The 15,073-nt window shown below is 34.2% G+C and overlaps 1 long non-coding RNA gene across 8 annotated transcripts in view; it reads right to left on the minus strand.

Moving 5' to 3' along the window:
• Positions 1-15,073, minus strand: part of LOC139073351 (uncharacterized) — a 117,514-nt gene that overhangs the window by 96,496 nt on the left and 5,945 nt on the right. For 5 of the 8 annotated variants that reach the window (XR_011521983.1, XR_011521982.1, XR_011521985.1 and 2 more), the window contains exon 2: positions 7,548-7,608. The exons of the other annotated variants lie outside the window; for them this stretch is intronic. This is a non-coding gene — a long non-coding RNA (uncharacterized lncRNA). The remainder of the gene's footprint in view (positions 1-7,547; positions 7,609-15,073) is intronic. 8 annotated transcript variants of the gene reach the window in all.

The following is a 15,073-nucleotide window of genomic DNA, read 5'->3' on the forward strand; positions in this document are numbered from 1 at the left end:
AAAAGCAGAAAGAAAGGAAGAAAGAAAGAAGGAAGATTGGCAACAGTTGTTAGCTTAGGTGCCAATCTTTAAAAAAAAATACAAAGAGTCTCTGGAGCAAAGCCTGGTACAAATTAAGAGCTAAATAAACATTAAAAATTGTAATAAGTATCGTTATGTCACCTGTCTTCACTAATAGCATCATCATTTACTCAACCGTGCAAACTAGAAACCTGAGAATCAGCTTTAACTACCACCTGCTCATCACATATATGTCTTATCATTGGTGAACATATGCTCTGGTCTACATCTTTCATGTTCTAACTGTAGATTAAGTCTCCAGTCTCTCACCTGGACAATTTGACTGACACTCATAACTCTCTCTAATCCCACCTGCCCACACTCAGATCTGTTGTCCACATTTTCTATCATACCTTTCTCCCTCAGCCCCCCACATCCAAATCTAATGATGTTACCCCTTTTCTTAAAAAAGACTTAAAAGCTTCCAAAGTAAAGGTCAAATTTCTCACCATTTCACAGCAATTGCAAAATAAAAGGTCACTGTTCTCTGAACCTGTTCTGCTTTTTTATGCCTCACTGCTCCGCACTATTTTCTGTCCATCTCCCACTTGGAGTGCCTTTCCTTCTCTTTTCTACTTAATTATAATCCCCTTTACTTCCCACTTTGTGTAAGTCATTTCTTCCTCTTTGACCTTTTAGCACAATCATTCTTTAATAACAAGAGCAGCAATAACAATAGCCAACATTAATATATAATTATGTGTCACTATTATAGAGACAAGTGTTACCTCATTTATTCCTCAAAATAATCCCATAGTGTAGGTATTGTTATCAATCTCATTTAACAGATGAGGGAACTGGTGTATCAAAGGATCAAATACTTGTCTAAGTCTACTTGACTGGTGAGATATGGGGCATGCTTTGAATTCATACAGAATGATTTGAGAGCTGAAGCTGCTAAGAGTATTGCCTCCCAATTATAGCACTCAAACACAGCACATTGTATTATCATAAAAACCTGCATCTGTTTCTTCCAAAATACAATGCCTTCTTCATATTGGCATCTCCAGTGTCCAATTTAGGACCTGGAACATGGAATACACAATAATAATAAAAGAATAAACGAATAAATGAATGAGAACAGAAAAAATGAATAGCTAGTTTTCAATGGATTATCTTTCCTACCCTGTGGGTATATATTAAATAAATATTGTTTTACTAACAGCTTTATTGAGGTGTAATTATTATACCAAAAACTACACATTATTTATTGTATAGAATTTGACTGATTTGAACATACACATGCATCTGTGAAACCATCACCACAATCAAGATATTATTTCAACCTCATTAGAGAAAAAGCATAAGGAAAATCAAATAAAAATTGAAGTTACTACTACAGTTGAATTAATATTTGTCCAGATCTATAAAACCACAAGTAAATCAGATCATAAAAAATCTACGCTTGCCTTGATTTACTGGTTTTTGTTTGTTTGTTTCCTGAGCTAACATCTGCCACCAATCCTCCTCTTTTTGCTGAGGAAGACTGGCCCTGACCTAACATCTGTGCCCATCTTCCTCCATTTTATATGTGGGACACCTGCCACAGCATGGCTTGATAAGCAGTGCATGGGTCCACGCCTGGGATCCAGGCCAGCGAACCCCACACCAAAGTGGAGCCCAGGATCCCAACCAGTACACCACCAGGCCAGCCCTGATTTACTGGTTTTTTAAGTCCTAAAAGCACTAGCTTTAGTGCTCATGAAGACTTTCAAGATAGCCTCTCATCAAATTGGGCATTTTAATCCTAAAGATCTGATCTCTTTTTCTAAGGTTGTTAGATATAGCCACTGTAATAAAAAATCAGTGTCAGTGAAATTGTTTTAATATTCTAAAGTCAAGATTCATTAAACATGCATATATTTTGTTCAGTCAATACAGTATAGCTTCACTACAATTTCCAAAGCATCTTGTGGGGATGTCACATAGTGGCCCCATTCAGCTGAGATACCTGATTTGATTCCTGCCTAGGTTTCTGAAATGTATTTATCCAAGGTCGATGAGACTAGCCACATTAGTGATTATCCAAAAAGTTAAATTTACTGCTGCCGTATGCATCTTTCTTCATTTAGCTCCTGACTGTCCAGAGGTTTTCAAACTTATTTTCATATATGTCATTGCTTTTTTTGGATGACTATGTGAAGTTGAAATCATACCATGAATTTTTATTAACTTCTATTTACTTATGTACTAATTTAGTTCCAATCTTATTCCCAGAAGTGAAAGATATAAAATCTTCTATAGGTTTTAAATTGTAATTTAAGTTTAGGTTCTTTTGTATTTAATTTCCTGGTCTTCAAATATGTAACTTTTGTCTATGTTTTTAAATTTCCAATTTAATTACATAGTATCCAAGAAAATAGTCTGTAGTAATATTAATTTTTGAATAAAATTTTGACGTAGAAAATTTCATTAAATAATTTTCCATTAAAGTCCAATTCTAAGACTATATCATAAGAAAACAGCTGAGAACATGCGCAAAACTTTAGCCACTAGGCCTTTCTTTACACTGTTCTCTATAAACAAAATATTTTTATTTTTTATTATTACATGAGTTATTAAAAAACAAAATAGATCACTCTAGTTGTTAAAAATTGTGATTGAAAGAAATTAAATCACATGAAAAGATGTTTATAAATTAAATGAAAATAATACATTATAAACCAGTTAATTTGGTATATTCTCATTGTGTATGTAACTGGAAGATGAAACTCTGAAATGCTAACATGGTTGTAGGGTAAAAATCGGGATAATTTTTATTTATTTTATTTATCTATATTTCTAAAGTCTCTAACATCTATTAGTTTGGTTTTTTAAACAAGATTTTTTAATGCCTATATTAATATAAACTATACACAGAACTAAAATTTTAAAGTTCTTTTTAATTTGTTTTACTCTGAATATTTAGAACAAAGTTAATGCAAATAAGAACTTTCACTGGCCCTGAAGAGGGACCATTGAAACTTTTGGTTCAAAATCCATCACAATTTCTGACATATTTAAAACACACATATACATAACATTTCTACTCTTGCTGCTGAGAGTTATTTAAATTGGCCACATATACCCAACCTAAACTATCCAATTTGATTCGGTACTTTGTGTTACAAGTAGAATTGCTTCAATACTATCTAAAACCTTTAAAACAAAGGTAGACTTCTATTATTAACTGACATTCTTTAGCTAACATTAATTGATGTTAGATCATAAAAATTTAGTTTAACAATGGAAAATTTTCACAAAGTTCTGTAGAAGTTATATGCTATGGGACCCAATACAATTTTTTTGACATCTGTTCTTATTCTGATTAATCTTTCTTTTGTGCATCATTACTCTTCTAGAAATTGAATGAATTTAAAATTTATTATTTAGTTAAACTAAAATAATGTTTTTGACCTGTAATAAATACTTGATAAAACTCCGAACAAAATATAATTTCAGCTTTTAAGGGGCTTTGAGCCATAAGATTATTACATTTAAAAAATTCAGACTTTAAAAAATGTAAAATGGGGGCCCACTCCTCAGTGCAGTGGTTAAGTTCACGTGCTCTGCTTTAGTGGCCTGGGGTTTGTGGGGTCAGATCCTGGGCATGGACCAACACACTAGTTGGAAAGCCATGCTGTGGTGGCGTCCCACATATAAAATAGAGGAAAATGGGCACAGATGTTAGCCAAGGGCCAATCTTCCTCAGCAAAAGGAGGAGGATTGGTGGTGGATGTTAGCTCAGGGCTAATCTTCCTGAAAAAAAATTCTAAAATAAAATGATAGCTTAGGTGTGGAGAAATAAGGTATCTTCATAAGTTAATATCTAGAGCTACAACTTTTCTGCAGTAAATAAATTACAGCAATTTTTGCAATGGAATGCGATGATTTGCTGACACAAGAATACACTTTTGGTTTATTATTAAGTAGCATAATCAAAATGATCATATGATCTAGTTTTTTAAAAAAATGTGTATCTGTATATATGTGTGTGTGATGTGTTTGAACGTAGGTACATACATAATAACAGATCCTTCTGAACAATAGAATCACTGATGATTTTATTTTCTTCTCTTTATTAATCTGCTTTTGAGGTAACTTTGTTATAATAGGAGTTATTTTTACGTAAACTATCAGGTTAATTATATGATGGCTTCATGCCAGAATTTGAGAACCCTGATTCTCTCTTATATGCACAGTAAAAATAACTCCATAAGCAAACGTGGACAGAAAAATATTTAGTCCTAATAATAATTTCCTGTTATCAAATATCTACTTAAAAAAGTTTTATGCCTACAAGTGCCATCAAGTATTTGTTTGCTTTATTTAGAGAGGCCCTGAAAAAGCATGTATTATTCAGTATCTTTTTGATATGATAGTCAATGCAATGAGAAAAGAAATGAAAAAAGATATAACTATTAGAAAGGAAGAGATAAATACTATTATTGCAGAGATAATTGCCTATCTGAAAAGTATATGAAAATAAACTGAAAAACTCTTGGTACTTATAATAGAGGTCAGTAGATGGCTGGCTATGTATACAATAAAAATAGCTGTTTAAATAACCAATAAGAAAAAACATAATATCAAAATCTGGTATGCCAGTGCTCCCAATGAGTCTGTGAGTTATCTGATATCTTAAAATAAATAAATTTTCACTTAAAATAATGAGATTTGACTCCATCATTGAGGACTAAAATCTTTGGCAAATTTAAGGGAGCAATATTAGATAGATAGATTAGCCAGAGAGAGAGAGAAAGATTGATCAAAAGGGACATCAATACAAATGTGTAAATATTAACAGTAGGTGTAGTCTGGATCATGGCATTTGGGCTGATGTTCACCTCATTGATTTTTTAAAATTTTTATTATACTAATAATATGCATTTGTTGCAAAGGAGTTATGCAATATAAAGTAGAAACTGTTAGTCCATCCAGAGATTTTCTTTCATATGACCATAATTAAACAGTAAATAGTACCAGAAGCAGAATAACCTCTGTGGCAGATAGCTAGCTGTCCACCAAAGAAAGGAACATACAAGCAAATAAACACATATCGGTTGCCTCTTCTGGGAGACACAGCTAGACTGCAGCTCTCAGCCTGCCTTGCAATGGGATGTGGACACATGATTGTTTTAATGAATCAGCCATAAGGAGAAGTGATGTTTACCATTTCCAAGATTGGCCCATGGAAACCCCCCAGGAGCAAACCTCCATGTTTTCCACCCCCGACTTCTGGCTGATGGTCATGCCTCTGGTGATCTTGCCATCTACATTGTCTGCCCTGGATGTCTGCATAGAGAAAGGTCATCTATCTACCTGAATAACAGCCCAGGGAATATTAGATGAGAAACAACAAAAAATTTTTTTCTTAAGACATTAAAATTTTGGTGTCGATTAGGTCAGCCTACTCAACACTAATAGAGTCTCCACTTCTCCAATCACCTACCTTTTCTTCTGGCCTTCATCTTTTCAAATTAGGATTACTTGCAGTGTTATTTGATGCCTTTTATTTAAATTTCCAAAAAACTGCCTGTCTTCAGTGCCTAGAGACTTATTCTAAAAAGTCTCATCTGTACATAGCTAACAGAAATTGCTCAAAGTTTGTAGAGTAATGTTGGCACTTCCCCCAGCTTCAAACTGATAAATTATTTTTTATAATCTTACTTTTATGTGGACATTCTTATTATTTAATGAAAAACTGAATGCCTGTTTTTATATTGACATCTTATACTAAAAGTTTGATTGGGAATTATTTCCTCTTTTTTTCCTTTATTTTTCCTTTTTTTCCTAGTATTTAATTTTTCGGTAACAAACATGAATTACTTCTGTAATTTTTAATGAGAAGTAGATTTATCCCACTCTTCACTCACAGTTTTTAATTCAATTAAACTCAAGCTCAGGTACAGACAAAAATTTATGTCATTTCCAGTCTGGCTTTAATTACTGAGTAAAATCATGTGCACAAGCCTGTCACAGTCACAAACACAGACAGGACAACATGCCTCCGTGCTCTCCTTTTCTAATTTTCAAACATCTTCCAGATTGGGAGCTGAAAAGCTGTGCCCTACTTCAAAATCTCTCATATATAACTACTCAACAATATTCCTGCCCATGGTGGTCAAACTCCCAACTCTGATTTTCAAAAGCCCCTAGATTGTTCCAGGTCCATCTCCACTCTTGCCTGCTCTATGAATGTTTCACGACTTCTCAAACAGATGTACTCAATGCATCCATACAATTTTATTTAACACGTGTATAGGGTGCTTTCCAAAACAAGTCTTTTATTTGAGGAATCTTAATCTCCTCTGTGATCCTTAAACCACAAGTTCCTTGAGATGAGGGGCTGTGTCTCATTTGTCTTTATATTCTCTATACCTTTTAACACAGCAGAATACACAAAAATAATGTCGCTGAACTTAATTAATTAATTTCATTGAATGAAATTGAGCAAATATCCAACTTTGGTCAATATTTCTGCTTCTCACCCACCCCTGAAATCCTGTTTTCGTCACAATTTCAGGTGATAGGATTATTTCCTTCCAAGAATAAGATATGGATACTGGTAGCAAGAAGTACTGAAGTCCTGGATGGACTAAATGGAAAGAAAGTTGCTTTGGAATCACTATTAGAAATATGTTTAGGAAAATAAACTTGAACAGCAGTTTTGGTGACACAAAATCTGGTGTTTGTAGATTTAGCTGTATATCAAATAGTAGGATTCATAAGGGAGACTGACTAGATTTTCAAACATTGTCATTGGGAAATATATTGCAAGTTTCAAACACCTGGCTGAAACTGTGTTTTTGGAATAAAATACATTCTTAGTAACAAACTTATTATAGTAAAAAACAACTGACGCTGCCAATAGCACAATCCACAATCAATCCTAGAAGTGTATTCTCTGCAGTTCTCTCAGTTTAGTTGATACATTGAGCTATATACAATGATAGATCTTTTTGAAATTTTGTGATCCATCTTGAGTAGTAGGGTTTGTAGTGTTGTCAGGTATAAGAGTTATGTATACTTCACAAATATTTGTCATATCACAGAAAGCTTGAACTTACAGAGGAGGTATATAACTTTCCTTGTTCTATTTAATCTCACTGAGTTACCATGTTTTATGTTTCAAGAGCAACTATAACTGAAAAGGCAGAGCATCATTAACATAACAGTGAAAATCCAGAAATGATATTTCATAATCTGAACTTTGTTAGTCTGTAATTTCTACCATAGGCTTAAGAAAAGGAAAAAATGTTTAATACATTTTTAATATTTATCGCTAAATTTAATTCCAACAGAAGGAATTCCTACATTGCACAAATCCAGAAGGATTTTATTTTTCAAAAATTGCAATTAACTGCGTATATACATACAATGGAATATTATCCATACTTAAAAAGGAATGAAATTCTGATACATGCTTAAACATGGATGAAACTTGAAAACATGCTAAATGAAATAAGCCAGACACAAAAGGGCAAATATTATATGATTCCACTTACGTGAAATGTCTAGAAGAGGCAACTTGATAGAAACAGAAAGTAGATAAGAGACTACCAGGAGCTGGGGAGAGAAGGGAATGGGAGTTATTGCTTAACCTTGCAGACTTTCTATTTAAGTTGATGAAAAAGTTTTAAAAATAGATGGTGATGATAATTGCACAACATTGTGAACGTGACTAATGTCACTGAATCGTACGTTTAAAAATAGTGTGGCAAATTTTCTATTACATATTTTACCACAATAAAAAAACACTGAAAAAGTTGCAATTAATGAGTGGTGGCATAGCCAAAAATAGTACAACATTTAATTTTATGCCTGTAACAACCCTGACATTTTTAACTTAGATTAAAATTTTTATTTCTGTTCACGAATGTAATCAAGAATTGAGAAAACGTCAACTAGCCTTATAACTAATATAACTAATTACTTTGAAAAAAAAACATTAAACTTTGTGCAAATAAATAATTATTTCTATGGAATCTACACTATAATTTTAAAAGTTCTTCCCCAATGTCAAGGTTAGATTTTTGAAACTGGTGAAATAATTACTGATTGAAGAAAGTAAGGAATTATTTGTAGGGGTGGGATATGGATTTAAGAGATCCAAAGTCATGAATGATCTTAATAAACTGTTAAAATATATTAAAAAATAAAAACAGAACATTAAACAATTTACAAAATTAAAAATCTAAAAATAAAGGCAGAATACGAAATAAAAAGGCAATCAGTGACATTTTACTTTTCTCAAATTAGTTTAATGATAATTATCCAATAAATCTGTTTTAATATTTGTTTCCAAGAGAATTCTTTCAAATGACGCTGATACAGTTTTCATGACAATCAAGTAATGGAAGTAGTCAAGCAGATCAGAGGGAAAAAAAGTAGTTGAGAAAAAGTAGTCCTCTCACCATTCTTCCTCTGGCAAATAATGGAGACATTCAGAGCTCTTAAAATTGAACCGTGAAAGTTTAATTGTTCAATTATGTGTTTGAGGCTTCAGTAGATTCATAGTCCTTGACCAACTAGTTTTGTGGCATGTGGGATGGACTGAGGGATTCTGAATGGCTTTTTACTCTTGCAGAAAGTATGATACCCATGCACAGAGGTCATTCTTTTTCTCTTTTGCAGGCCACTTTGCAGCCACTAATGTGTAGAAAATATTTTGAGTCTTATTTAGAAGTAATTTTTTTTTTCTTGAACTCCATTACTCTGTTAGATAGGTTTAAACTATAGTGTAAGAATTCAATTATTTTTGTAGTTTTTTTCCACTGGTCCTAAAGCTTCTTTCTCTCTTGTCACTTAATATAATCAAGTTTTCAACATTCCTCTGATGGACTCTAAGAATGAGAATTTAGCAATTGGTACTATTACTCGGTTCAATGTCACTGAATCTTTCCCAATCAAAAAAATATTTTTATGGTCACTACGATGATCATTAATTTTCTTTTTCCACCAGAGCAAAACTGCAAAATCATTTGAAAGCTTCTGTCATTTTGCAAGAAGGACAGATTATTTTACGTCATACATCAACTCCTTTATTCTATAAAGAATGAGAAATGGAATAAATATCTCACTCTTTGAATGTAAATTCTATGTTGAATTCAAGGAGATAAATAATGTGATCCAACAATTGTCTGGTATAATCTCTTTTTAATCTTTTTTGTCATAGGCATGGCTTCATCACGGGAAATGAACTATTCTGTCCATGTTTTTCTGCCAATCCCAACTAGGTCTAGCAGAGTTGTGCACTCTTTGATATCCTTCATCTCTTCTTTTGACTTTTCTCTTAATGTTAGCATTCTTCACATCCCACATGTACCAACAGCGTGACTTGGAAGAGTTATGGTAGGAAAGGGAGGAGAATTTGAAGGAGATACAGCCAAACAAAAGTTGACAAAAATATTTCCTTTTAGAAGGTAAGAGAAAATTTTAAAACTATCTCCACCATAACAGTTTTAAATGAAAAAAAAAAAAAAAGTCAAGAAGATAGTACAGATTTCCAACATACAATATACCCAGATTCTCCCATTATTAACATATTTCACCAGTAGGTATATTTGTTATAATTAATGAGTCAATATTGATACATTATTGGTAACTACAGTCTATTGTGATTCACATTTTCTTAGTTTTTACTTAATATCCCTTTTCTGTTCCAGGATCTTATTCATGATACCACATTATATTTAGTCATCGTGTCTCCTTAGGTTCTTTTTGGCTATGACAATTTATCAGACTTTTCTTGTTTTCAGGGATGCTGACTATTTTGAGGAGCACTAGTCAGATATTTTGTAAGATATCTCTCTAATGGAATTTGTCCTATGTTTGTCTCATGATTAGACTTCAGTTATAGATTGAAACAAGAAGGTTACAGAGATAAAGCACTATTTTCATCATATCATATCAAGAGTGCAAGCAATCAACATTACTGATGATATAGACCTTCATTACCTGGCTGAGGTAGTAATTGTTATATTTCTCCACTGTAAAGTTACTTTGTTTTGCCCCTTTTCATGCTGTACTCTTTGGAAGGAAGTCAAAACTGCAGCCCACACTTAAGGAATGAGGAATTACACTCTCTCTGCTTGAGGGCAAAGAATCTACGTAAATTATTTGTACTTCCTCTGCATGGGAGATTGCTTTCTCCTCTCCATCTACTAAGTTACCCACAATTTTATTTGTTTTCACAAATGCATAATGTTGTGTACCCACTATTATATGATCTTATAGAATAGTTTCACCATCCTAAAAATCTCCTGTGCCTTGATTATTCAACACTTCCCCTCTACTCCCAAACTCCTAATCTTTTTTGGCACCCACTGATCTTTTTACTGTCTCTATAGTTTTTGTCTTTTCCAGAATGTCATATAATTGGAATCATACACTTCAGAATGGCCTCTTTCACACAGCAATATATATTTAAGTTTTCTCCATGTCTCCTCATGGCTTGATAATTCATATCTTTTTATCACTGAAAAGTAATCCATTGTATTATATGCTGCAGTTTATTTATCCATTCACTTGGCAGATTTTTGTGTATAGATAAATTTTTAAATCAATTGGATAAATATCTAGAAGTGCAATTGCTGGATTATATGGTAAGACTATGCTGCCTTTTTTATTTTTAAACTTGTCTCTCTACTAGGCAACTAAATATGGCATCATGGGATGTTTGTCTCCTCTGAATTCTCCTTTATGGGAATTAGGATTTCATAGGCTTTCCTACCTTTGTCTAAGGTTAAGGAAACTGAAACAATTTGTATTAATGATATCCGGTAAAATGCGACTAATGAAAGCCATGCTTATTCTATTTTTTTCCCCACCAAAGAGAAGTCTATCAAAATGAACACAAAGATAAAAAAATGTTATCTACAATGCAACTAGGAAACTGCTGAAATTAAAACACAGTTTCCCTGAAAGCTATTTGCTTAAGACAGTACATTTTGGACCAAATTGATGAAGTATACCAAGAGATGATACATACTTATCAAGATCTTTAACAATTATAGATTTTCCTCAATTCAAATAGCACTGGGAGACCCAAATAATGATTCTATTTTTGGAACAAGGAAGAATGGAAAGAGAGGTGGACAGGCAATGGAGAAAGAAAAACAGCTGTGTGGGCCATTTCCACTACACAGAGAAAATCATGTTTAAATGAATATACCTGGAAAGGAACAAAAAATGAAAATGATAAGGGGAATGGTAGATGTGGGATAAGCAAAACGAGATCTAAAATATGGAGAAGATAAGAGTAAACAGAGCAAAAAAAATTTTAAAGATGTAAATGAAGTGCAGAAAGCCGAGTTTGTGAGTCAAAAATGAATACTATTCCAGAAAACAAAATTCATGGTGAAGTTATTGAACATCAGATATGAATGTAAGGGGAGAAACTAACAAATTTACATACAAGAATGATTAAATCAGTTTGTATAAGTAAAAGTGTTTTTTTAAAAGAATACCAGGACTGAAATAAAGCACCCATGTGAATTTACTGGGGGCAAAATATATATGTATATGTACATATATATTCCATATTGAAATTAAGCTGAGCAAGAGATTAATCTAAATAAATAATTCTTGATGGAGAATCTTTTATAACTATTTCAGAGAAAAGGTATTGGTAAGTATGAATAATGTAAGGACGAAAACCTAAGAAAATTCTGGTGTTTGGAGGATAGAAGTTGAGAGGTACATGTATACATGTGCTAATATGTGCATATTTCAGAATACAGAATCAATAGATACCATCTTAAGTAGATACATTTAAAAAACAATAAAACTCCCCTTCACCCCAATGGAATGGACTGCAAAGGTGTCAGTCACCCACAGGGTTTCAGATATTATCATCGCTGTGTAAACAACTCTTGAACAAACAATATTCCCAGGCTTTGGGCGAAACTTCCCCGTGAACGGCTGGTGGCTAGTTTGACTACTTATCCAACCCTCAGCACACTCATTTGCAAGGCCCTTCTCACACCAATCCTATAAAAAATTAGAAGCAGAGGCGGACAGCGCCCCTTTCCTGAGCACAGTGTCTTTTGCAGTTTCCCATCGTAGTTTCACCCTTGCAAGCCTCTTCAAGGAAAGCAGAGTGTGAGAGGACAGCATCTTTCATCTCATTGCCCCTCTGATTATCCCCCAATAGTACCTGTTTTTGTGCCTATACCAACTGGCATTGTGACATTTGTTTTGGCCTACCCCTCTATAAGACTGTACAACTCTACATACAAATTCACACTGTTGTTCTCTCTAAAATGTTTATATCCCTTTTAAGCGCCACAGTTCTATTGGTGGCACATAATTAGCTCGTAAATTCACGAGCTATGGTTTAGTGTTCTTAATAAGAGTTCAGAGAAACCAAATTCTCATCAGCAATATGTCCATAAGTTATATTTCAGAATGTTGCTTCTGAAGGTAATAATTTCAATTTTTTTGTTGATTCTAATTGCATGCAATTTGAAGGGCACAGTTTTCTGACTTTGACACCAAGTTCTGGGGGTGCACCAAATCTAGCCCTCAACATTTCATATCCTATGGGGGAAAGAGACCAATAATCCACCATGGAAAATCATCTATCAGTGTAAGTTTAAGAAAAAGCAAAAATATATAAACTACAAAAGATTATGATTCTTTAAATGGTGATAGAAATAGAATACAATGATTTGTCTGCATTTTGAATTGCATATATTTCAGTAAATAATGATTATGTATTAAATAGCTTACAGTCTGTGCTACTTTAACCAAGAGATCTAACAATACAGTTCTTCAAGCAAAAATGGAAGCTGATTATTCTCTCTCATAACAGCCTCAGGTGGAAGACTATCAGAGTAGTTCTGCTCTGTGAAGTCATGCAGGGGTGCGGATTCCATCCTGCTGCTTTGTCGTGTCTTCAGTTAGTGTAGACGATCGTCATTTAGACTTGCAGCAAACTCATATCATAACTTCTGTATTTCAGTCTGAGCCAACAGGGGAAAAAAAGTGAATGGTGAGCAGCTTTCTTTTTAAAGATTGTGACATTTTGGTAGGATTGCACACATAATTCCCTTCACGTTCCATGAGCCAGAATGTACTCATATAGCTATATCTGGCTCCCAGGGAGGCCAAGAAACAGAGTCTGTAGCTGGGTGGATATAGCTGAACTTAAACTTGAAGGTGTGTGTTACTGTAAGGAGAAAAAGAACTTAAATGAGAGACAATTAATCTCTGTGTGTGATGCAGATTATTACCCTACTTTCTATGCCTATAGAAGCACTAAAAAGATCTTTATACAGATGCCTTCTGAAAGTTTTATTTTTAAGTAAGTTGCCAAGGACAAACTTAGCCAGAATGCAAGATATTAAATATTTCACTGTATCTTCCTTATCTAATTCCAAAAGTTTTCTTTAAGATATCTTTTCTTATTTCAAGCTTCTCTTCCTAGTCCATGCTTCCTGAAGAAAGCACAGCAAAAAGGAAAGGATTTACTCCTCAGCCCAAATTGAGCTCAAAGAAATGAAACCTGCTAGTGCTTGGGTATCCCAAAACCCAGCACCCACCATGTCTCCTTCTCAGGGTTATTCCTAAGTATAGTAAGCTACTATGACCCAGTGACATTAAAGTTACATTCATTCATCCACCACTCTACATTCTGAACCCCACTACTTCTTACACTCCACTGCTACAGTACTATATCAAGCTGTGATAGTCAATTACCAGGGCTACTGAAACTGGTCTCCCCATTTCCATCTTTCCCCCTAAAAATACGTTTTCTACATAGTACCGAAATTACCGTAAATCAGATAACATCACTGTCCCATTTAAATTCTCCAGTGATGTCCCCATCACAATTAAGATAACACCAAAATTCTTTAACATGACCTACAATGCCCTCCATGTTTTGGCCCCAGACTACTTCTTCAACACCATCTCCTTTCACTCTGCTGAACCACCAGTCCCCCTGTGTTAACTCTTTCCTTGCAGAGAGGATGACATAGACCACATTATTTCCTCTTCTCATGATCAAGGACCTCATTTCTGTGTTGTCTTAACTGAAGATTATAGTAACCCCAACTTTAAGCCCTGTGATAGACCTCCCATTTTTAACCATTGAAGAATTCTCTAGCTATCCTCTGAAAAGAAATAGAGCAGGGACATCAGCCTGGATTTGAACTTCTAGCTATCTAGTAATCAAGAGGTCGTGTCTAGGGCCTTTGAGATAACCATGCTGTAGATAGTTATTTTGTTTTCTAATTTTCTTCTCATATCTCTTTCCATTACTGTCCTCCATTTGTTAGTAAAATAGTCAAGCTGTGAGGCACCAATATGATGCAGAGAGGAAGGATAGAAAATTGTCCTCTAATATAATGAACTCAGTCTCTTTTGTCTCCAAAGGCAGAGCAAAGCCTCAATATGTAGACAGTGGAGGATGTTCCATGACAACATGCCCTTTACTAGTAATGTAATAGATATGAATTACACCATAATAGTTGGTGTTTCATAAATGTCATATTGCTTTATTATTTTTATAAACAATTTTGAGGCTCACTTACCAAGATAGCTTTTAAAATTCCATATCATAAGGCTGGCTTGTGGCGTAGTGGTTGGGTTCAGCACACTTTGCTTTGGTGGCCCAGGTTTGCAGGTTCAGATCCCGGGTGCAAACCTATACCACTCGCCAAGCCATGCTGTGGCAGTGACTCACATGCAAAATAGAGAAAGACTGGCACAGATGTTAGCTCAGGGCTACTCTTCCTCAAGCAAAAAAAGAGGAAGATTGGCAACAGATGTTGGCTCATGGCGAATCTTCTTCACACACACACACACACACACACACACACACAATTCCATATCAGTAATATTCCTAGGTTGTTTCCCACTCTTTTGATTTGGTACATGCAGGATCCCAGAAAATGAGGAAGAGCTCTTGTCTTCAAATGGTGATGGTAAGAAAGAGATCACTCCCCACTTCAATCTTTGAAATAACTTGCCTTCACCCCAGAACTTTCTTTGTACAATTCAAGGGTATAAGGCTTCCAAGTATAAA

The sequence above is a fragment of the Equus przewalskii genome, chromosome 9 (genome assembly GCF_037783145.1).
Source record: "Equus przewalskii isolate Varuska chromosome 9, EquPr2, whole genome shotgun sequence".
Classification (NCBI taxonomy): domain Eukaryota; kingdom Metazoa; phylum Chordata; class Mammalia; order Perissodactyla; family Equidae; genus Equus; species Equus przewalskii.